General features: G+C 40.0%; 1 long non-coding RNA gene across 1 annotated transcript; it reads left to right on the top strand.

Annotated features, from left to right (window-relative positions):
* The first annotated feature begins 351 nt into the window (after positions 1 to 351).
* Positions 352 to 9,817, top strand: LOC141539433 (uncharacterized). The gene is made up of 5 exons (XR_012481296.1): positions 352 to 490; positions 3,446 to 3,636; positions 6,959 to 7,282; positions 8,501 to 8,620; positions 8,832 to 9,817. It is a non-coding gene; the product is annotated as an uncharacterized LOC141539433 (long non-coding RNA).
* The last annotated feature ends 16,222 nt before the right edge of the window (positions 9,818 to 26,039 follow it).

Below are 26,039 nucleotides of genomic sequence, written 5' to 3'. Positions count from 1 at the left end.
CTATAAATCCTATTGTTGGTATCCTCAAGACTGTTCACAATCCTCTTTTCTGTTCTATAAGGGGAAATGAAGCACTGCTTTTTCTTTGAGATGTTTCCCCAGAGCCTGTATGCCACGTCAGCTGGTAGGGCGGGCCCAGGAGTTAAAAAGTGTATTGGCCTCTGATGCAGAAGGTTGTGTCTGGCAGGAGTTAAAGGAATTACGGTAGGTTTCTTGAGATGGCGAAGGGTGTGTCCTCTTGTTAGATCTCTTGGGATTCAGTTCTAACTCCAGAAGCTTCCAGTCTGGGGCTCCACCTTCTGAATGGGCTGGCTATGGGCAATCTCAGAAGAGAGGAGCATAAATAGACAGCCCTGCACGGAGCTCCCTGTGCTCTTTCTTGCGCTGTGCTTCCTGCTACCCCCACTGAAGAGGACAACTGAATAAAGACAGAATGCTTACACCTCCTGGTTGTCTGTCTCTGTGGGATCAGGGGAGTGCCTGAAGATTGGTAAGTTGGCTTAGCCGTGCCTCCGACAGGTGGGCTGATAGAGTAGCCTTAAGGGACACTACTGATCTCACTAACTGATCTCATTGACTCCAATAGAGTTAATTATTTTTATGAAGACGTCTCTTACCTATAGTTATCTGTAGTTAGTCTCTCTCTTTACCTTCATTTCCACATCTCTAGCTGCTTATTGGGCATTTCAAAGTGGATGTCATAAGGATCTCAATGCTAACAAGTTCAAAAGAAAACTCATTACCTTTCCCAAAACAATTTAACTTTTTTTCCCCATTTTATTGTTAAGGGTATCATTTTAATTCTAGTCACCCAGGTGGAAATCTGGGTATCATCCTCCACTCATTACTCTCATTCATCAAAAATATTTAATCATTTGCCAAATATTATCCTATTTCTACAACTTCTATCCCTCCTCTCCTTTCTTCAATTACACCATTATGATTCTAGTTCGGGCCCTGATCATCTCTTGTCTGGACTTCTTTAGTAGCTTCTTAATTGGTCTCCCTGTTTTGAGCCTCTCATCATTCCAATCCACCTTCCAAATTTGCTAAAGTGGTTTTCCCAAACCCCAGATCTGACCTTGGTGTTGTTCTTCAGTTGTTTTCCATTCCTGACCAACTCCTCGTGGGCACATTTAAAGTTTTCTTAGGAAAGATTTTGGAGTAGTTTGCCATTTCTTCCTCCATTTCATTTGACAGATTAGGAAAGTGAGACAAAAAAGCTAAAGATCACAGACTTTGCAAATGTCTGAGACCAGATTGGAACTTTGCTTTCTTAGCAGCTTTGATTCCTTTTCTCAACCTTCAGACAGAAAAGGAGTGGAGTCCGAGGGAGGGAGATGAGTCATTTTCTAGGCCCATATTCAGGAAAGTTTTCTTCTCCAGAGAAATCAAAGGTGTCCATTGTGTAGTCTTACAATTTTCATCTCTTGGTGGCCCGCATAACCCAGCACTTCCTTTAGACATGGTTTGAAATGTCTTGATTTCTAGATTGAAAAGGCTTTTTGATCATATGGTCCAACTTTTCCTACCCCTTCCCTACAGAGATGAGAAACTGCATGGTTTGTTGGAGACAGAGCAGTAAATATGAAAAGCACAGACAGTCTGTTACTTAAAATATGTGTTGCTTTAAACCAAAGCTTCTTGAACTATGGGTGACTGAATATGGGGTTGTGAAATTATGATTTCTTATCAATAAATATTTGATTTGTATGCTTGTTTTATATACCTTTAAAATCCGGGTTACAAAAAATTTCTTGGGCAAAAAGGGATCAAGAATGGAAAAAGTTTAAGAAGCCCTGCTTTGAGCAAGTCACTTTGCCACTCCAGATCTCAGTTTCCTCATTATAAAGTGATGGGGTATGATTCCATGACTTCTAAGGATCCCTATCAGCTCTAAATCTATGATTGTTGTTTCATAAGAGATCTAGTGAAACAAATTTTAAAATTTAAATAAAACTAATACCACATTGATCTCATCTGAAGATGCCAGAACATTTTATATCTTGTATAGATGATCAATGACATGTATACACACACATACACCTATTTTCTTTAATTAATATAAATAAATTTTCCTTTTTCTCTATTGGGAAAAACCCATAATAAAAATTAATTTCTTGGAACAAATAGGTAAAGCAATACATTCTTTCCATTGCTTTATACAAATATATTTGTATTTCATTTTGCATTTCTTTAAGAGATATTATTTTTCATCATCAATCTTACAATCATTGATCAGAGTCCATAGAGCTTTCAAAATTGTTTGTTTTATGATATTGTAAGACTAATGCCTTTCCCTCTCATGTTGCCTTCCATCCACAGTGAATGTACCTTGTATGTATTTGAGTATACATGCTATTTTCCCTAATAGAAGGTTAATTCTTTGTGGGCTAGGGCAAAAGTGAGACAGTCACTACTCTCAAAGATCTTATATGTTAAAGGGGAGGTAACATTTGAAGGATAGTGGATGTCCATGGAAGTCAGATCTTGTCTGGAGATTCACAGAACTGATTAAGGGGAACCCTAGGACAGTAGATTGCCATGCCTTCTTTAATAGTAAGAATATTATTAGGTGTTTTTTTTTTTAAATTGTCTGTTGGACAATAGATAAAAAGAAGTGGAAAGGAAGGAAACAAGAATCTATTAAGTACTTGCTATATGTCAACTGCCATACACCAAGTCTGGAAAATAGGTGCTATTTATAGTCCCCATTTTATTTTTTAGAAAACAGGCCAAGGCAACTTAAATAATTTGCCCAGGATCACCCAGCTGCTAAGTATCTGAGCTAAGATTTTTTTTTTCCCCTGATGCAAACTATCGGGGTTAAGTGACTTGCCCAGGGTCACACAGCTAGGAAGTGTTAAGTGTCTGAGGTCACATTTGAACTCAGGTCTTCCTGACTTCACTGCTGGTGCTCTATCCACTGCGCCACCTAGCTGCCCCTGAGATAAGATTTCAAGTCTACTGTTTTTAACTCTAGGCTCTGTGCTCCATTCTATGCCTCTAACAATTGGGAGAAAGGGAGGAATGTCATGAGTATGGGTTCAGGGTAAATGGCAAGCTGCCTGGGTAAGTCCTGTTTGGTGACTGGAATGTGAAATCAGGGGCCGACTAGATACAATTGTTTAGCTGAGTTTCCTTCTACTCATCAAGCTGCCAATCTGGACAAGCCCAAAGCTGAGTTCTAAAACTTGAGCAGATTAATTGAGGGGAAGAGGGAGGTTAGAACAAAGTCTCTGGAGAAAAGGGGAAAGAGTTCTAGGCTGAGAGAGGAAGAGGGGAGAGCCCATTGTCAGAGCAGTTAATAGGATGTCCCCACCTCCTGATGGATTCCTGGACTGGATGTAAAGTATGGCCTAAGCCTAGATAAGAAAGCATTCACTATTTGGTGTATAATGTGATATATAATGTGACTGAATATAACATCTCTATGTAAATGCAGGGAACACTTGTGCAGGAGGCTGGAAGTGATATCCTGGCAGGCACACAGTTGGAACCAGGATAGAAGGCCTCCCTGGGAAAAACCTGAAACATTTACTGAGGAGGCTTCCCAGAGCACATAGCCAAGAGCAATATCCGATTTTGTGGTTTGGATGTGGATCATCTTTCTTTTGTTTCTCAGTCTCATCCCAGGTGAGTATTTACCCCCAAATGGTCCTGCCCATACTTTGGGTCTCTCAATTGGAATTTAGAAAGTTAGGTTAGGTGACAGCAGGTTCTTAGGACTTGAAAAGAGGAAGAATGAAATAGGGAAAATAAGGGAAGCTATGAAGAGCACAGGGTGGGGAAGCTGCTGGGTGCCTTCCCTCTCTTCACAGATAGTGGTCTGAGGACCAAAGAGCTGAGGAGGGCTGGAGGAGGTCAGCAGGACCAGGAACAGCTCTGCTGAGCCATGTCACCTGCTCTGCCTAACGCTCTTTACTTCCAGCTGAGATGCTTTCTTACTGTAGATTTCACAAGCTGGTTCTAAGCCCTTTTTGGACATTCTTGGTGGGCTGAGGCTGGGCTGAGGCAGCCCCGGAGACAGCCATGGTGTTTCATTGTGCCTGCATCTGGACACTTTCCTCCTTTCAATGTAGCTCATGAGCCACATGAAGGGATGAAACTCTGAAGCTTGTGCCTCAACCCTGCAGACCTGGTTTGATATTTGAGGACTGAGAGGGAGGGGCTTGGTTAGGATATAGAAGAGGAAGGAGACATGGGGTTGAGAGAGGGAAGGAACTTTAATAGCCATTGAGTGCAATGCAAACCTAGAGAAGAAATCCTGCCATAATACACCTGACCAGTATCTTTTAGCCTTTGCTTAAAGCCGTACAGTGAGAAGGAGCCCACTCCTCCCTCCTGAGAATCCATTCTACAACAGGCTAGCCCTAATGGTTAGAATTTTCTTTTCATTACACAAAGTCTGAATTTGGTCTTCTATCCCTGTGTCTATCATTCTTGGTTCAGACTTCTAGGGCCAAAAAAAATAAGCTCTTCCTATACAGTATAATCTGAGGAATTCTATATCTCTATAAAGATAGATGTGTGTATATGTATGTATATATCTATAATGTATATACGTGTACGTATATATTATTCAAGATGTCATTTATTTGCACGTATGGACATATATGGGTATATTCCTCCAATCCACACTAATGACATTTAGAGGTAGATGTGTGTGTATATCTATGAGTGTGTGTTTAAAACATATGTCTTTTAGATACAAACATAAAAATATACATATAAACACATGCGTGTTAATATCAGGTAATCTAAGATAAGGGGGAAATGATTAGGTGATGGGCAAATTGAAAGAGGAAAGTTAAAGATAACATTGAGCTTGCTACTATGGATTACTGGCCAGGATGTTGGTGTCTCTGACAGAAATAGCAAGTTTGGGGAAGGAGAAGCGTTGGATGGGCTCGTAATTATCCTTCTCTTGGGCAGACTGAGTTTGAGGAAGAGAAAGTCCATCCAGGCCTTCTCCAAACCTACATTTCCTTGTTCCATCCTTGGTAACTAAAGTGTCATTTGTTCCTCTTTCCTGCCAATGACACAGGTACTTGCATCTCTGTATGTGAGGGAAGAATAGGGTACAAAGAGGTCCCATCTTCTTCCAGATAGACCCAAACTTAGGAACAGAGATATGTAAGACCAAAAAAGAATTGAACTTAGTCACAGGGCTTGAGTTCAAATCCTGCCTCCAACACTTAGGAGCCCTATGAGCAAGCTCCTCAGGCCTCCAGCTCCTCATGTGTAAAATGAAGGGACTGAACCAGATGGCTTCTATTATCTTTTCTGGGTGTAAGTGAAAGACCCCACAACCTGACCTTTTAAGTCAATGTTCTTTCCATTTCTAAGATATTATGCCAGGTTAACCAGTGTTATCAGACCAATTTAACCCTACCTCTGACACAAGCATTTATTAAGCACCTACTGTGTACCAGGCACTATGCTCTATAAATAACATCTCCATTGAGCTTCCCAACAACCCTGGGGGTGAGTGCTATTAGGATTCCCATTTTGAAGTTGAGGAAACAGAGGCAGCTAAAAGTTAAGTGACTTGCCCAGAGTCACATACCCAGGAAGTGTCGGCAGCCAGATTTGAACCCACTTCTTCCTAACTTTATCCTCCTGGTCAGAGCTGCACTGTCTGTATAACCCTGTACAAATCACTGAACTTGCCAGGCTCCTCCCTCCCCCCAGGAAATGCTCCTCTGCCCTGGACTAGGCTGCAGCCCGGGATCCTAGACTGGTCCTGGAAGGGACCGCGGGGGTCAGCGAGTTCTCTGGTCTCATTTTAGAAATAAGAGAAGGCTCCTTCTCAGGGAAAGTGACTTGGCCAAAGCCCCAGAGTAAAGTAGGAGCACAGCTGGGAGCAGAGCCAGCCCAGAGCTCTCCCTTTGCCATGAGCACCTCCCACTGAGAAGGGGGCCCTGGTCCCTGCACTGACTGCAGCTCTGACTCCCATTCCAGGCCATATTCTGACCCTCCAGAGCCCCCACCACAGGAGATGAGCCTTGAAAGGCAATAAGCCTTCAGATGGGGCCACGAGGGGGTGTCAGAGGGCTGGTCCAGAATTTAGGAAGACTCAATCCTAAGTTCAAATTCTGCCTCAGACACCCACTAACCATGTCACCCTGGGCAGGCCACTTAACCCTGTTTGCCTCAGTTTTCCTGTCTGTAAAATGCAGTGGAGAAGGAAATGGCAAAAGTCTCCGGCATCTCTGCTAAGAAAGCCCCAAATGGGGTCACAAAGGGCCAGAAAGGGCAAACAACAGCAAAGGACTCAGAAAGATAAGAGAGAGAGCTGTGCTTCTGCTGAGTGAAGCCGTGGAAATGGGAAAGAAATGTCAGCTTTGGGGAGCAGCTAATGGTCAGGTTTGTCTGCAATGGGGAATGTGTAAAGGGGAGGAAAGACCATAAGAAGGTCACAAGGGGAGCAGATTGTGGAGGCTCATCCTGGAGGCAACTGGACTCCTCCAGGGAGGTTTTAGAGCAGCCCCAGGGCTGAGCCTTAGGAAAGCCAGCTCTGTGTGGGGGTGGATCGGAGGGAGAAGAGAGAAGAGAAGCAGGAGATGCATTAGGAGGCTGCAGCACTAGTGCAGGTGAGAGGTGGTGAGAGCCTGGCCAAGGGAGGCCATGTGAGCAGAAGGAAGGGATGATATGGGAGAGGGGCTGAAGAGGGAGGGGAGACAAGAAGTGGTGACCCACTGGGTATGGAGAGCAGGAGGGGAATGTCAAGGGAAGCCAAGGCTCCTGACCTGGGGAGCCCACTGTGGGGCCCAGGAGCCTGGAGAAGGGTCAGGTTTGCAGAGAATGACAATGACTTAAATTTTTTAGTGCTTCTGAGATAATTGTAATTTGTATATGTCTTTCTTCAGGAACTTTCTGCATTTTTTTATTCCCTCAGGTACCTAAAGGCCATCCTTGTTGTGTACTTATTACACCTATTTCCATCCTGTCACAGGTACTGGGAACTCAGATGAGGTGACATCTCTGAAAGGAAGCCAGGGAAGTTATGTTGTGTTCAGCCCAGACCCCCAAAAAAGAAATGACAGCCAGAAAATTAGTTGGATTTTTGAATCAAAACAGCAGATCCTCGTGATCACCAGGAAGAACAGTCCAGATTGGATCACTAACGGAAAACAGTATGAGGGGAGGCTGTTTCTCCTTTCTGATAAATCTCTAAAGTTAAGCAATCTGACAACTAAAGACAACGGATGTTACGAAGTTCAGATCACATCAGTCTCAGGAACAATCAGTACTCAGAAGTTCAACTTAACTGTCCTTGGTAAATGAATCACTTGGCCCTATTTGGACCCCTCTCTGCTGTCACTCACTTGTATAATTTTTAAAACTGTTTCACTGTCCTACTTTCAGACCTTTTCAGAACCTGTCTTGCCTCCCAAATTTGTCTCTTAGAAAGGGGGAAAAAAGGTAGAGCTGCTCTTTCCTTAGGTAACAAGAAAGTTGAAGACAGAATCTGAAACCAGCAGGACTGACACAAGTCACACACTCATTAGACAGCCCCAGTGAATGAAAAGGACTGACTGAGCTTCCTTGTAGAGCCATGTGAAAGTTACTGAGCCAGTCACTCCCTCAGTCCTTCCTCACGCTCTCCCTGGGATTCTCTGGACTGGAGAGCAGTCACTGAAAGTTAAAGGTGACCCTGAAACAATGATGGAGGAACAATGTCCTTTTCTTCTGGGTGTCCTTAATGAAGGGAGAGAGAAGAGAGGTGGGCATGAGGAGGTGTGTGAAGTCCAGGTTAGCCCCCTAAAGGCCTCAGAATCAGCAGGAGTCAGAATAAGCAAAAGTCCTTGGTCTTTAGGGGGAGAAGTGAAGGGGATGGACTAGACTGCCACAAGCTCTCCACAACCTCCATTCTCTTTGTCCATATCCAAAGTGACTCTGGCTCATTTCACTCTGCCTCCTAATCCCTCTTTACAATTCTCTTAACCCCAAGCATTGAACTAGCATTAACTGTGAGAAGAGAAATTCCAAACATGCTAATAGAGTTATTATCCAATAAGTAATTAGCCTTAAGTGCTTGGTTGTCTGATTCAAGTGCACCTTTTCAGAGTTTCAGTACAAAGGTGTACTATAGGAAGGTAACTGATGCACACTGGGCTTTCTGGCAGAAATGGGGGAGAATGGAAAGAACTGAGTAGGGACTGGCACTCTGGAGGACAGACACTGCAGACACTGACCTCAGTCATACTTTATTCATAGCTTCTGTGACACCTCTGTATGACTGTCCTCTGTTCAAACCATCCAGGCCCGTTTCTCTCTTTATTACTCTTCTTTCCCTACTTTTGTGATCCTCCTTTACACCAAATACCAAAAAATTTTACAATGATTGAAATCTCTGCCAGTCCCCCTTTTTCTATCTCCTTCCTTTCCTTTCCATCTCCAATCTTTGCTTTCTTCACAAATTCCTTTTTTGCAGCTCTCCATCCCACTTTTTGATGGCAGTTTGATCTCTAATGATCCCTCTTTATTGTTTTAGAGATTGAGAATACAGAGCCTAACATCAGAAACCTAGGGATTCGGAATGCCGTTCTCAGCCCAGGCCTTTATGCATTTGTGGTCATCATGACAGCATATGTCTTCCGTTAAAAACTACAAGGTAATTGCATTTAGAAAATAAAAGTAACCTGAAGATGAGAGGTTATGACTGTGCTGGGACAATGAGGCTAAGACAGAATTGCACTGGTTTTACTTTTTTGGAAAAGGGAGCAGGGAGATGGGTCCTGAGGCTGCATGTTCTCATCAGTGGCTGAGCCTCTTGTAAGGGAAGTGAGTAGCCTGCTCTTTGACCCCACTCTTCTCATCTCCAGGTACTCACAGAACAAGCATACCACATACAGAGAAGAATGGACCAGCAAAGGAAAATGAACATTTCCAGAACACTTCTCTTCAGACCAATAAACAGAGACTGAGGACACACATACATATATACACACATAGATATATACACATACACACGCATAAATATATACAAACACACACACATATACAGATTGCCCAAGTATGTGTGTGTATAATGCATGTATGTGTTTATATATCAGTTTCATAAATTTCTTACTTAAAAAACTGAGGGAGCCCTCCCCCTTGGAAGTCCTTGACCATTTTCTGGAAGTGTATCCTCTAAAAGGACAATAATTTGAGCAAGCAGAAATTGAGCAGCAGGCCCCAAGGAATTTTCATCCTAGCAGAGGCTTCGGACAAAGATTTTGTCCCTGGTGACCAGAAATTAAAGAAGAGAACCGAATTAATTCTAAAATAACTATGTAGGAAGGAGAACTCTGTTTCAAAGTGATTGATACCTAGATCAAGAAATGGCCTTCTAGATAGGAAATGCCCATTCTAACCAACGCTTAAAAAAATAAATATATTCCATTTTGTTGGGGAAAATCCCTTAGGTTTTTTTTCTTCCAGGATCATGATTGAATGTCAGAGGGCTCCCTTGTCTTTTAAAAGAGCTGTGCTGTGCAAAGGTTTCTGGGTTTTAGCTAAAAGAACAATAGTGTCTGAATCCAATCTTCCTCCATTAAGAAAGAGGGAACAGCTCAGTTGAATATTCCAGCTTCAGCTTGTAGCTAAAAGCAGATGGAACCTCAGTTCCCAAAGTACAAATTCTGGTAAAAAACACAGCACTAAAAGGCTACCTGAGCAGCACACTTGAAGTTGTCATCCTTCAGTCTCAAAGAAGAGCAAAATGAGATCACTATGTTCAAGTCAGTCTTTTAAAGCAAAATGTGTAGTTTTCCATGATTTTTGATTGTTGGCGTGACAGAATACAAATAAATGGCATTTACCTAAACTTTTTTATCCAGTAGAGTATTGCCAGTCACAATCATACAAGAGGACGTAGTAGAAATGTGGAACGGGCTTGGCACACAACCGGAAAACAACAGAGATCAGCACAGACAGGAGCTAGGTGATAAAGAAAGGAACAGCACAGATAGAAGCAGCCTGACAACATCAATCAAAAATGTGGGATCATGTAAAACACATTTTCATATTGGTTGTTTGGTGGAAGAAATCTTGAATGAAATTTAGGACCAAACAAGAAATAGACAATGTTGAGAAATAAAAAATGGATAGTTTTAATAAATTAAAAAGAGGAAGAATAGACACAAAGGCTTTATATGGGGGAGAAGAGCTCATAGTTCTGAAAACCTATTAACATCAGGAATGGTTTAAATAGCCAACACTACATATATACCATGAGGAGTATAGCACCCTCCAAAATGTATTAAAAAATAGAGAGGGAGGGATGAGTGGAAGAGGAAGCAAAGGGTGAAGAAAAAAAAAAAAAAAAAAAAAAAAACCAAGGGAGGGATCCATGAGTGGGGCGTGGTTAAGTAATAGCAAAGCAAATTAAAGAGCAGAATTAAAGCAAAGAGTTCACAGGAATAGGAAAGGTGTGTGGTATATATATATATATATATATATATATATATATATATATATATGTGAGAAGGGGAGCATTTCTGTGTATGTATATTCTTTATATTTATATAATTGGGGGAAGTGAGGGAATGATTGGTTGATTGAGACATGATTAAATGTGTAAAGTAACACTTTTTATCACTTTTAAATGGTTGGGGTTATTTGATATATTCAGAACTATAGGAAAAATGTGTTATTGCTACTCTTACTATTTGATTTTATCAAGTTCCTTTTCTTTAATTTGGTTTTATATCAGCAACAAGATTATGTGCTAATCAGTGTTACTACGGGGCTTATAACCCAAAAAAATTTTAAAGAGGGGAAAGGGACCTGTATGTGCAAGAATGCTTGTGGCAGCCCTCTTTGTAGTGGCCAGAAACTGGAAACTGAGGGATGCCCATCAATTGGAGAATGGCTGAATAAATTGTGGTGCATGAATATTATGGAATATTATTGTTCTGTAAGAAATGACCAGCAGGATGATTTCAGAGAGGCTTGGAGAGACTTACATGAAGTGATGCTAAATGAAATGAGCAGCACCGGGAGATCAGTATACAAGGAAACAACAAGACTATATGATGATCAATTCTGATGGATGAGGCCCTCTCCAACAATGAGATGAGCCAAATCAGTTCCAATAGAGCAGTAATGAACTGAACCAGCTACACCCAGAGAAAGAACTCTGGGAGATGACTGTGAAGCACTACATAGAATTCCCAATCCCTCTGTTTTTGTCCACCTGAATTTTTTATTTCCTTCACAGGTTAATTATACACTATTGCAAAGTCCGATTCTTTTTGTACAGCAAAATGACTTTTGGACCTGTATACATATATTGTATTTAACTTATACTTTAACATATTTAACACGTATTGGTCAACCTGCCATCTGGAGGAAGGGGTGGGAGGAAGGAGGGGAAAAATTGGAACAAAAGGTTTTGCAATTTTCAATGCTGAAAAATTACCCATGCATATATCTTGTAAAAAAAAAAAAGACACAAGCTTTTTATTTTTCAAAATGCATGCAAAGATAAGTTTTCAAAATTTACTCTTTCAAAACCATGTGTTCCAAATTTTTCTCCCTCCCTCCCCACCTCCATCTTCTTTTAGACAGCAAGTAGACCAACATAGATTAAACAAATGCAGTTCTTCTAAACATATTTCCACATTGATCATGCTTCACAAAAAATCAAATCAAAGGGAAAAACTGAGAAAAGAAAAAACAAGCAAGCAAACAGCTAAAAAGGTGAAAATACTATGTTGTGATCCATATTCAGCCTCTCTCTGGATGGTGATGGCTCTCTCTAACATGTCTATTGGAATTGCCCTAAATCACCTCATTGTTGAAAAGAGCCAAATCTATCATAGTTGATCAGCACATAATCTTTTTGATTATTGTGTCTTTTTTTTACAAGATATATGCATGGGTAATTTTTCAGCATTACAAAAATCCATTTAAGAATAATATAACAAAATTGTTATTCAATCTAAAAAAAATAATAATTGAAAACATCAAGGTCATCCACTGGATCCCCAAGCCCCATTTGTCTTAACTCTATCTTGTCCCTGGACTGTGATGATTTTGAAATTTGGTCTTCTACCCACTGTATCCATCATTCTTGATAAAAGAGTAAGTTGAACATATGGTCTGAGAATCATTGTAATAAATCTCTTAGAAAGATTTATAATCATGGTTCTTAAACCATGAGAAAAGTCAAGGACTTAAGATAAATGATAGGCACCATAGTTTTCCTAGGTAGAATTGGTAAAGTACTCTGTAAAGAGTCTGAACAAAAGCAACTTCAATGTCAGTGCTACTGGTTGCTCCATAACCCAAAAAGTACTATTCCTTTTGGGTATAGAAAAAAAACATGAGAAAAAATTTCCAAAATAATACTCCTAGGGACAATTGCAATGCTTTGTTCTACCTATTCTCCTGTGAGGGAATAAACCGGTCTATACCAGTCCCTCATCCCAGCTCTGGAGATGACTCAGCATGGCTGGGTGAAAGATTCCAAAACTTTGGGACTGCAAGTACATGTACCTAAATCTGGAATGTAACTGAGAATGGCTCTGGCAAATTTTCAGGCATGAGCAAACCCTGGGTGGTATTGTGAAGGTAGCACTCTCCACCTTGCTTTGGCTGGGAACTGAGTGGGCACCTACCTGTACACTGATCTAATTTGACTATTGGTTCTACCCTGGAGAAAGTAAGACCAAATCAGGAATAATTAAGTCAAGGGTAGGACCTGGTGAATTCAAGGCTAGAAATCAAGTTAGTTCTAGATCTAGATCATTCCTATTCTGGTGAGTAACTATTGAATAAATTACACTGGGAAGGCAATGAAGAATATTGCCAGCCAATTGGATGCTACAAACATGAGGATGGCATGTGAAAACAGGATGGCCTTGAACATGCTATTGGCTGAAAAAGGAGCAACTTGTAAGATGATAAGAAGGAATTCTGTACTTTTAAGTCAATAAATAGTTCCCTGGCAGCACTATTACATAGTCTTTGCAGGGACCCACCTCCCTCTCTGAGGAGCTGAGAATTCAAGAATAGACAGCCCTGTTACTGACTGAGTAGAATCCTACTTTGATGGATAGAGAGCAATGACAATATCAATCCTTACCTCCCTTATTGGAAATCCTCCCTGTGGTGTGATGCTGTAAAATCCCTTGTATCACAAAGGATTAGTTCAAAGGCTCCAAGGGTGAGATTAGTTACTATCTTTGAACATGGGATGTATGATCAAGATGGAGGGAACATATTAAAGAGTATGTGTAGTGGAAGTGGGATGATACATGAGACTTCTGAAAGGTCTCCTCCAATGGAAACTCTGAGAAAGAGGAAGAGATGGGATTAGGGCAGGATTACAAGTTAGAGTTGTAGGCTCTGAAACCTATGAGCTTTGTGGGTAAACTAAAGAGTTTTCACACCCACTCCTGGTGGAGTGTTTTTAAAAATTTAAACTGCTTCACTTACCCCAAGTCTGTTCATTCACTGTCCCCTTTTTGGAGTTCAGAGTAATATTTCTCACAGTTAATCTTCAGGACGAACTTTAATATTGACTTATCCTTTAGAGTTTGGAGTTCTCTCACTAAAAAGTTAATCTGAAACAGACTCCACTTCACCTTCCTACTCAACAAACTTTCACTTGATCCTTCCATTGCAACTAAACATAGTCCTATAGCTCTCCAGTCCTTTGTGGCTAAATTACTTGAAAAGACCATTTATACTAGGTACAGTTATTTCCTCTTCTTTCACTCTCTTCTTAACCTTTAACACTCAGGCTTCCCATCTCATTCTAGGGAAACTGCTCTTTCCAATATTATAAATTATCTCTTAATTGCCAGATCCAATGGTTTTTTCCTTATTTCCTCCATACTTCTGCAGCCTTTGACACCACATTTCATCCTTTTCTTGATACTTTCTTTGTGTTTTCAGGTTACAACTCTCTCCTGTTCTTCTCCTATGTGACTTCTCCTTTCCCAATCTCCTTTTCTGGATCCTTATCCAGATCATACCTTCTAATTGTGGATATCACTCAGAATTCTCTCCTGGATTCTCTCCTCTTTTTCTACACTATTTCACTTGATGATATCATCAGTATTCATGGATTTAATTACTGTCTCTATGATGATAATTCTCAAATCTACTCATCCTTGCCCCCAAACTCTCCTGATCCTCTATTTTCACCTCCAACTGCCTTTCAGATATCACAAACTAGATGTCCAGTGGACAACTTAAGTGCAATGTGTCTAAAACTGAATTTGTTATCTTTTGTCCCTAAAACTCTCTCTTCTAACTTCCTAATTACTTAGAGAGCAACATATCTTCTCAAACACTCAGATTCACAATGTAGGAGTTATACAGAATTCCTCACCATTCCTCATGTCCCATATCCAATCTGTTGCCAAAGCCTGTTGATTCCACCTCTTTTATCTGTCTCTAACATGCCCTGTTTTTTCATTTGGCACTATCACCACTCTAGTACAGGTCTTCATCACCTCATAATTGGACTATTGTAATAGCCTGTTGGTGGGTCTGCATGGCTCACATCTCTCCTATAATCCATCCCCCATACAGCTATTAAAGTGATTTTCCTAAAACATAGGTCTATGTCAGCCTCCTACTCATAAACTTCAGTGTCTCCCTTTTACCTTTAGGAGCAAATATAAAATGCTCTGTGTGGCATTCAAAGATCTTCATAACTTGGTCTCCTTAGATTTTTCCAGGCTTCTTATACCTTATTTCCTACTGGATATTCTTCACTGGTCCCCTGGCTGCTCTACAAACAAGATACTTCATATCTTGGCTATGGGCATTTTCTGTGACTGTCTCTTGTGCGTAGGATGCTCTCTCTCATGCTTTCTGTCTATTGGCCTCCCTGGCTCCTTTTAAGCCCCAACTAACAACACATCTTTTAGAAAGCCTTTCCCAACCTCCCCTAATTCTAGTTCTTTCGCTCTCTTTTACTTCCTATTTATCCTGTATATACCTTGTTTGTACATATTTGTCTTGTGGTTGTCTCCTCCTTTGGGTTATAAATTCCCTGAAAGAAGGAACTGCCTTTTGCTTCTTTTTGTAGCCTAGGCCTTCGCTCAACTTCTATGCCTGGTTCAAAGCAAACCAGGGCAACTGGAGAGAATACTGAGGGCTGCAAGCAAGGGTGTGCTAATACCATTGAACTGAGATAGAGGATAGTAAAATTTTGGTCATTAACACCCTGGATATCTGTAAACTCATACTGCAAAAATTAAATCTTAACCTTTTGAGTATAGAAGGGGAAGGAGCATCTTAATTTTGGTTATTTCCAAGGACCATATTTCCAACTCCACTCCCACACCCCGATTCAAGGAGGCCAGTTTGAACATTGATTCAGAGTAGTTTTTTCCATGTCTGGGGTGAAACCCTTGTGCCCCCCCCCAAAAAAAAAAACATAGTTTCCTTTATAAAGATGTTTCCTTTAAATTCTGGGTCTATGTTTATGTCTATGCATTTTTTTTTCTCTTTTGCATTTCTGAACATTTCGAAGATATTGAGGTTTAGTGGTTGGATTTCTTTCTTAAGAAACAAGCCATAGTAAACCAAAAATTAATGTGATTCTCATTGGCCACCAACAGGTCCTCTGCCAAGCCCCATTTGGTCACTTTTTGGGTCCTGATTGACTCCGATTGAATGTAAATGGCAATCTTTTCTATTTTGGCCAGAATTCCTAAGGTCTTTCACTCTCTGGGTTATTTATTTATTTGGAGATATAGATGTAGATATAAAAATATAGAGAGATATAGATGTGTATAGATATAGATATTTATCTATAGATAGATAGATATGAATGGGTATGACCTCAGTCAAACTGAGACTTGTTGAAGACCTTGGCTTAAAAAGGCCAGTGTCTCTCATTTCACCCAGGCTATCTCCAGTCATCCTGATCTGCATCTTGGCACTGGACCCAGATGGCTATGGAGGGGAAAGTTAAAGTAGGTGACCTTGCACAGCTCTCCCTCAATTAAATCCAATTCACTTGCATGTCGTGGCATACCCTCTCTGATGCTTCGAGAAGGACAAATAACAAACAATAACTAGCGGATTAACGGACTCAGTCGGGACACTGTATTCTAGGAAAACACCTGCTTCCACAGCAGCCGGGAGCTGTATCCAGCACTTGGGGAGGAGGTGGAGGGAAGAGGAAGAGTTTGGGCTTCTGGCCCAGCACCGACTGCAAACTCGGGGAGTTGTCTCGCTCCTAAGGGCAAGACAGATTCGTGGAGGGTGCCGGGGCAGATGGATGACGGATGGTGAGTGAGCTCACCTGGAGGCGAGCGAAGTGGAGAAGGGCCCTTAGGTGCTGGGGAACTGGGCAGAATGGGGAGACGCTGGGCAGGGCTGGGTGTGACACCGAGATTTGGCACGCAGGGACGGCTAGGATGTTCCAGTCCGTCCCCAGGCTCCCTTACACGCCGCGCCCAGCCGGTGAACCTGACGTCCGGGAAAGAAGTGCGTGCTTCCGACAAGGGGAATAGCAGGAGATTGGGCAGGGGGAAGGTTTGGGAGATCAGGCCCGCGCCAGCTACCAATTGCTAGAAGTCGTGAAGTCCTTACACAGGATTATTGACGTCGAGGAGAAGAGAGGCCCGGTCCAGTATTTGACAGGCTTGGGAAGGGTAAATAAAGTGCATCCGACTTGCCACAAGGCTAGAGTGTTGAGTCCCCGGGGCAGTGAACTGTGGAGACTACCATAAACTTGGAGTTCTACGCCCAATCTCGTGTGATTTCCGAAATTAAGCAGGATCTAATCCGGTTAGTACTTGGATGGGAGACCGCCCAGACACACCGGCTGTCTTGGTAGGCTTTTTCCACTCTCAGCTGCCCAACTACACGAAGCTGCCTGGGCTCCCAAAACTGTGAGACCCGGGGAAAGTGAAGGGAGAAGCCTCGCTCCTGGGCCCCCTACCCTTTCCCTCCAAGTGACGAGCCTCGGTGCTCTGTCCACCCCCAGAGAACGGCGCCCGCGCACTCCCACCCAGAAACTAGTCCAAAAGTAGTGTAGCTTTACTCTTTAAATGGAGGCACTGGAGCCCATGGCGCTCCCCGCTAGTCCAAAAAAGAACAGTGGAAAATCCTGCCGGAGTCCTTGACTCCGTTTTCTTAGCAGCTTTGCTTGTTCTTGGAGAAGTTTCGCAGCGATTCCCTTTCCCAGCCCTCCGAGGGGGAAATGAGCTAGAGCGCTTAGCTATGCGCTGAGCCCACCCGTGGGAGACTAGTCACTTTCTGGTCTTAGAGCCAGAAAAGTTTCCTCTCCAGTGAAATCAACGGCGTCCGCTGACCGTATCCGATATTTCGCAACTCTTTGTGACCCACTTAACCTGGCACATTCGAAATTTCTGGATTTCTAGGTCGAAAAAACCTTCTGATCTTATGATCCAACTTTCCCAATTCTTCCCTACAGAATTAAAGAAACTGCTTTGTCTGTTGGAGATAGAGCGATAAATATGAAAAGTAGAGTCTCTGCTACTTAAAATTTGTGTTGCTTTAGGCCAAAGCTTCTTAAACTGTGGGTGAGTGAATGTGGAGTTGTGAAATTATGATTTCTTATCAGTAAGTGTTTGATCTGTATCCCTGTTTTATATGTTTTTTTATACCCTGGACTGCAAAAAATTTCTCCTGGGAAAAGGGGTCAAGAGTGAAAAAAGCTTAAGAAGCCCTGCTTTGGGCAAGTCACTTTGCTACTCCAAGCCTCAGGCTTCTAAGGATCCCAATCAGCTCCAAATCTGTGGCCACATAATGAAGTATCATTTAGTCTGAAGACTACAAAACTCAAGAAGGACATAATAGCTACTGTAGTGGGCTGTGGCTGGAAATAATTTCAAAGGAAGAATCAGAAGCTGCGTCAGCTTTGCTGTATGTAGGACTGATCTCTGCATTCCAGGTGGAAGAAGAGCTGCCTGGGCATGTCTGTATTGCCCAGAAAATCAATATGAAAATTATGCTCCATGAAAAAAAGTTTTGTAAATATATATATATATATATATATATATATATATATATATATATATATATATATATATATATATATATACACACATGTATACATACATAGATATATAATTTTTATAAATACATATTTATTTAGATATGAGAGAACCAAAGATGGCCAAAGCTACTACATAGCTCTGAAAATGTCTCTTTAACAAGCCATTTTAGATTTGCAACTTACGACATTCTCAAAATGATAGGCAAAATTCCACCAGATACTTAACATGATTAGGATGAAGAGCAAGTAACATTTTATTCCATGAAACTGAACAATAATGTTTTAATTTTTGACAGACTCCTAGAGAATCATTTTCCTAAAACTATTCAATCTTTCTCTGACTACCTCTCTTTTTAAGTTGTATTGATATGTTTTGTTTTTATATTACAAACATTAACACATTCCCTTTTCATGAGAGATTTCTTAAAATAAATTTTAGAAGTTAAATAAAAGTAATACCACATTAATCTCATCTTAAAGTGTTGGAACATTTTACATCATTTATAGGTGACCCATAACATATGCATGCACACATACATCTTTCTATTTTTTTAATTAATAGAAATCAATTTTCCCTTGCATTCCATTGGTAAAGGAGAATGAAAATTAATTTCTTAGAACAAATATGTACAATTAAGCAACACATTCTTTTCATTGCTCTAAACAAAAATATTTTACCTCATTCTGCATCCTACACCTCACAAATTTTAGCTCATTTGTCCCCTTAAATCTCACATTTCTGTAATGAGTAGCATTTTTCATCATCAGCCCTGGAACCATTTTTGGTCATTGTATTGATGAGAATTCATAGAGCTTTCAAAATCATTTCTTCTATGGCCTTGTTAGTCTATAAACTTCTGGTTCTACCCCTTTTATTCATCACCATATTTTAAAATGACTAAAAATTGCTCATTTTAATAAAATCATATAAATTATTCTTCTGAGTCTACTGATTTTATTCTTTATCAGTTGATGAAGTTGATCTTTCTGTGTCTTTGAAGTCATCTGTTTCTACATTTTAGAGAGCCCAATAATATGGAGTGTACTATTTCTCTCCCTCAATAACCCTATGTACCCAGTTAGTTGTCAAATCTTGTCATTTCTTTCCCCACATTTCCTGCTAATAGCATTCCTTTGTTTCTATTCACTCTGGGACCACTGTAGTTCAGTGTTTTACCTTTTCTTATCTGAACTCTAGGACTTCAGTTTTATCCCTGCCTCAAGTCTCTCCCCATTCCAAACCATCCTCACCCAGCTGCCAGAATGATCTCTTTGCCCTTTAGGGCAACTCACATCATGTTGTGGGGAATGCAGAGATAAGATGAAGAACTTACAGGAATGTTTAAATTCTTTTTCTGTATTTTATTATTCATTATTTCTATGTCTCTGTGACCTGCATAAGTATATTGTGTTATCCAATATTTACTTAAAATCTACTTAAAACTTTAAAACTTTAAATATATTTACTTGACCTGAAATGATGACCATTTATCACTATTCAATGTTATCAATATTTAGACTATTAGTTGAATGCTGTTAGCTTAGTAATCTAAATTTCTCAATGCTCCCCAACTAATGAATAGAAAGCTTCCATTCCAATCTCAGTGATGTCCCCCAATATTATACTGTTAAAATTTAAATGGCACTTTTTTTTATCATTATCACTTTTTATTGACAGAACAGATATGGATATGGGTAATTTTTCAACATTGACCCTTGCAAACACTTCTGTCCCAAATTTTCCCTTCCTTCCCTCTACCTCCTCCCCTAGATGTCAGGCAGCCTCATACATGTTAAACATGTTAAAGCATATCTTAAATACAATATATATGTATATATATATTTATACAGTTCTCTTGTTGCAGAAGAAAAATAGTATTTAGAAAGGTAAAAATAATCTGGGAAGAAAAACAAAAATTCAAGCAAACAACAAGAGAAAGAGTGTAAATGCTAAATTGTGGACCCTCTCATTGCCAAATTTCATCAAAATTGATCCTCATAAAGTATTGTTGTTGAAATGCATAATGATCTCCTGGTTCTGCTCATTTCACTCAGCATCAGTTCATGTAAGTCTCTCCAAGCTTCTCTATATTCATCCTACTGGTAATTTCTTATAGAACAATAATAATCTGTAACATTCATAGACCATAACATATTCAGCCATTCTCCAATTGATGTGCATTCATTCAATTTCCAGTTTCTGGCCACTATAAAAAGGGCTGCCACAAACATTTTTGCACATACAGGTCCCTTTCCCTTCCTTAATATTCTTTGGAATATAAGCCCAATAGTAACACTGCTGGATCAAAGGGTATGCACAGTTTGATAACTTTTTGAGTATACTTCCAAATTGTCCTCCAAACTGGTTGGATCCATTCATAACTCCACCAACAATTTATCAGTGTCCCAGAAAAAAAGACACATTTTCAAAAAAAAAGAAAAAGATGAGACAAGCCCGTATTTCATTAGTAGGCTCATGTGCCATGAAGGTAAAAAAAAAAAAAAGGCCCCTGCAAACCAAAAATTTTATAGCAGCACTTTTCAAAACATATCCCCCTCAAAAAAAAAAGAGTTAGGGGGAGTAAAGAAGATAACCATAGATTAAAGAATTACTAAATAAATTATGCTGATGGTGGTGATGGCAGTTATTGTTGCTATTGTTGCTGTTGCTGTTGCTAAGGGGCAATTACATCTCACCTTAGATAGAATGCCAGGCCTGAAATCAAGAAGATTCCTCTTCCTGAGTTAAAAATCTGGCTTCAGACACTTACTGGCTGCATGAGCCTGGACAAGCCACTTAACCATGTTTGTCTCAGTTCTTCATCTATAAAATGAAAAGGAAATGACAAACCACTGCAGTATCAAAGAATCAGACATGGCTCTGGAGCAACATTATCCTGAATTGCCAGATGCTTTTCTCAGCATCTGGGAAAGCTGTAAAAATGACCTGGAAGAGTTGAAACCTCCTGAATGGGCTAAAGTAATCAGAAATGTCAGAGATATCTCCAAACTCCAGTTTGGTTTGTCCTTAACCATGGGTCAGTCTAACTCCTCAATCACGTGCTTGGCTAGCAATTCTGTGGATCAGAGAAAAATCACCTTATACCTAAAGTATATCTGTGCTCAGAGGGACATCAACAAAATATTAAGCCTACATGTGCATTATAAACTACATTGTGGTACAGTCATTTCTCTGTCTTATATCCTGTGGAAGCTTTCTGAAGTCAGGGATCTTATCTTATTCATCCTTATATCACACAGAGCACCTAGCATAGGAATTACACATGGCTGATTTTCAGTTAATCTTTTTGGATAAATTCTTTTATTTCCTCTAGGAATAATTAAGATAAATTCGGAATGAAAAATGTCAGATACTAGCTCAGCTACTTGCTACTTATGTTACTTTGGGCAAGTCTCAATATTTCTAGTTCTGTTTTCTAAAATGAGGGGAATAGACTAAGTGACCCACAAGCAAGTTCTACATCTATGACCAAAAAAGGATTTTTCATTGTTCATTCTCAGATAGTGCCCTTTTTTCCCTTCATACAATCATCACCTTGTGACAGGTCTTCATTACACTATGCCTAAACCATTGCCTTCTGGTTGGTCTCTCTGCCCAAAGTCTTTCTCATTGCTGCAGACCAGCCTCCACATAGTTGCCAAAGTGATTTTCCTAAAGTGCAAGTCCACCTATGTCATCCTCCCCACTCAGTAAACTTCAGAGGTTTTGTATTATCACCAACTGTTTCATATCAGTTTCTCTATCTGGCATTTTAAAATTTTCATAACCTCACCCCTTTTCTACTCTTCTTATGCTTTATTACCCTCCAATGTCATTAACTTTGTTGTTCTTTGCACATAATGCCCCCCCACTTTATCCTATTTCAGGTGGGTCTCTCATGCTTTGAATGCTCTCCCTCTTCACCTTGACCTCATTACTTTTCTGACCTTCAGGTTTCAGATCAAATGTCACCTTCTATACATACACACACACACACATACACACTCCTTCCTTCTGGAGATTTCCCTCTGATATTACTTTCATTTCTACAGTATATCTTATATGTTCATATCTTTACTCAGACTCTTTTGTGATATCAGCATGTATATATCCTATTATAGGTGTTTCTAAGACTCTATCCAGGGTCCTTTTCTCTGTTCTCTTTATATTCTCTTACTAACTGATCTCGTTAATTCCAAGGGATTTAATTATCTCTATGAAAATGCCTCATCAACGTAGATATATCTAATCTTCCTCCTTACCTTGCTTTATCTCTTGACTTTCCTTATCACATCACTAGCTACTTACTGGGCATTTCAAACTGATTATATCCTAAAGATCTCATACTCAGAAGTCCAAAATAAAATGCATTACTTTCCCCCCAGTTCCTCTCTTTTTCTTTTTTCTATTACTATCAAGGATACCCTCTTCATCACCTAAGTGGCAATCTTGATGTCTTTCTCTACTTATTACCCATTAAAAATATTCAGTCATCTGTGAAATTTTGTCACATCTCTACCACATCTATTTCTCCAATCACACCACTATTATTCTAGTTCAAGCTCTGGACTTGTTCAGTAGCTTCCAAACTGCTCTCTCTATGTTAAGCTTCTCATCACTCCAATCTATGTTGGGTGACAGAGAGAGAAGGAGGGCGAAAGGGAGGAGGAAGAGCTCCGGCATTGCGGGGCTGGCTCTAGCTGCCGAGTCTTCAGGTAACTAATTGTCAGGCGGGTAAGGGGTAAAACAGATTTGTAGAGATGAGTCTGATGTAGTTTGGAAAGCTGATCAGTCTCACTGTAAGATATGCTCTACTACTTTCTAATAGGAGCCGAGACTTGGATACAGTCGGGGAGAGACGGAAGGGGAAATAGGGCGATGGAGAAAGGGGGCGGGCAGAAGAGGGGAGAGTCAAGTACAGCCTGATGGGCCAAAGTGACGGTAGCTGGGTGAGTGCTTAGTGGGTTCATGAGAACTGAATGGATGCTGAGGGGAAGGCCGAAGTGAAGGAGTTGTCACGAAGACCAGGAGAATTTCTGATTGCCTGCAGCCACACAAACTCACCGGATTTGGGACGCTAAGGAGGGTCCAGCCAGGTTAGTACTTGGATGGAAAACTGCCTGGCGTTACCAGGTGCTATAGGCTTTTCCCCTTTTGCTCCAGTTATACCTGCCCACCACCACAGAGAGGGTGGGGTCTGGAGCAGAAAGCCGCCCGGAGAAGTGAAGGGGGACCTCCCGCTCCCAAGTCCCCAGCTTTTCCACTGGAAGAGACTGGGGCTCCTAGAGGATCCGAGAGTCCTAGAGCAGTATTAAGGACGTTCCTAGAAAGAAGTTTTGGGAAGTACTCGTATAACATTGCTCTGCCCACCCTCAGAAAGATGCATGCAAAGTCCAAAAGACGTTTACTTCGAGGGATGGGGAGGGGGAGAGTACTAAACCCCTTCTCTAAATAGTCGCGGGACACTCCCCTCCAATCCAGAAAAGGACAGCCGAACAATGCCTTCCGTCCTTGAAAACACTCTCCTAGTAGCTTTGCTTGTTCTTGGAGATTTCTTTCCATTGATTCCTTTTCTCTGCTCTCAGAGCAATCTCTTCTCAGAAGGGAAATAAGCTAGTCAGCAAAGAGAGATTACAATCATTTTCTGGCATCATAATTGGATTATATATTATTTATATTTATATTATTATTATATATTATATATATTTATATTATTGGATTATATATTATATGTCATATAATATATATATTATCAATTCTAGCATCATAACCAGAAACAGTGTTTTTCCCCTCTGGGTATCCAGTGACAGGGAGTTTATATCTGTTCAAGACCTACTTGTGCTCCAGTAGTTAGCATTTCTCAGTAATCCCCATGACCCAGCACTTCCTTCAAATGAGGGTTGAAATTTCTGGTTTTCTAGGTCAAAAAGACTTTCTGATTATATGGTCCAACTTTTCTCACCCTTTCCTAGAATTAGGAAAACAGCATCATATGTTGGAGAAAGAGTATTAAATTTGAAAAACAGTAACTTAAAATTTATGGTTTTGGACAACAAAGAGCTTCTTAAACTGTGGGTCACTTTGTAAACTAGGTGACTGAATTTGAGGATTGCAAAATTATGATTTATTATCAGTAAATGTCTTATTTGTATACCTAACTATTAAAATTTCTGGGGTGAAAAAGGACTAAGAGTAGAAAATGTTTAAGAAGCTCTGGTTTGGCCATTCCTTACCTCAATTTTCTCATTATATAACGATGGTTTTTGACTCCATGACTTCTAAGGTTCCATTTCATTTCTAAATATATGACCTCATAATTAAGTAACATTTAGCCTGAAGATTACAAAATTCAAATGACTGCTCTGGTCCCTGACTGAGAATAGTTTAAAAGGAAGAAACAAAAAAAAAAAAAAAAGAAAAGAAGGGTTTACAACTTTACTATAAGTAGAACTTGGAAGCTGACTGAACAATGCAGCTTATCATGGAAGAAGAGCTGGCTAGGCAGGTCTGCATTGCCCAGAAAGCCTATATGAAAGATTTTGCTCTGTCGAGTTCTGTTATATGGAAGAAAATGCTTGTTGATAGGAAAAAGAACCAAAGATGGGCAAAGTTACTCCACAGCTCTGAAAACCTTTAACAAGACATTTTTGAGTTGCAATTTATGACATTCTCAAAATACCAGGCAAAATTCTAAAAGATATTTATAATGATCAAGGTCAAAAAAAAATAACATGAAACTGAACAATAAGCATTTAATTTTTGACACTCTTGGAAAATTATTTCCCTAAAACCATTCAATCTCACTTTGACCACTTTTCTTTTTAGATTTTATTGCTATCATTTATTTTTACATTACAAACACTTATACATTACTTCCTTTTCATGAGAGATTTCTTGAAACAAATTTAAAAAGTTAAATGAAACTTATACCACATTGACCTCATCTGAAAGTGCAAGAACATTTTATATCTTTTACAAGTGATCCACAGCATGTGCATGCACACACACTTCTCTTTTTTTTTAATTAATAGAAATCAATTTTCCCTGTTACCTCATTGAGAGAAAAGAAGAGAAAAACAAATTTCTTAGAACAAATACTATAAACACATTCCTTCCACTGTTTTATATAAATACATATACACACATACTCATATACATACATACTTCATTTTGTAAACTAAACATTTCTGTAAAGGATAGACTGTTTCATCATCAAGCCTAGAGTCGTGGATGGACATTATTTTGATTAGAGTTCATAAAACTTCCAAAATTATATGTTGTGTGGTCTTGTTATTCTATAAATTCTTCTATTTCTGCCTCTTTCATTCACTATCATTTTGTGAATCCCCCAAAATTGTTGATTTTAATAACATTGATATAATCACATAAATTGTTCTTCTGGTTCTGCTTACTTTGCTCTGCATCAGTTCATATACTTTTTTCTGTATCTTTGAAGTCATCTATTTCTTCATTTAATTGAGTCCAAGGATATGGAGTGTTCTACTGTTATTCCTCAATAACCTTATATAACCAATCAGTTGTCAAATCTTGACAACTCTCTCTATATCTCCTGCTAATAATATTCCTTTGTCTTTTTTCACCCTGGTACCAGGTTCAGAATCTCACTTCTTCTTACCTGAACTCTAATGTCTTCCTGTTTTTTCCCTGCCTCAAGTCTCTCCCTATCCCAAACCATTCTCATCCAACTGTCAGAGGACAAATCTGAATGTCACCCAACACTCCCCTCACTTCTGGTCCCACTTAGTGAACTTCAGCATCTCCCTTTCATCTGTCCTTTTCGTTGGAGGAGAGAGGGGACATATAAAGTTTATCCTAACTTGGCTTTTTCCTTTTTTTTTATTCTTTTTACACATTACCTACACACACTTAGCAACCCAGTATAAAGACTTGCTCTCTTTGAACCTGAAAGTTCAGCTCCTGTTTCCATTTCTTTTCACTGATATCCCCCATGCCAGGAATATCTTTCCTCCTTACCCCTGCCTCCTGACTCCTTTGACTGCTTTCCATAGAAACCCTTCCCCATCCTCTTCT

The sequence above is a fragment of the Sminthopsis crassicaudata genome, chromosome 4, assembly GCF_048593235.1.
Source record: "Sminthopsis crassicaudata isolate SCR6 chromosome 4, ASM4859323v1, whole genome shotgun sequence".
Lineage (NCBI taxonomy): Eukaryota > Metazoa > Chordata > Mammalia > Dasyuromorphia > Dasyuridae > Sminthopsis > Sminthopsis crassicaudata.
Note: the sequence above shows the minus strand (reverse complement) of the source record. Positions and strands in the feature narration are given on the sequence as shown.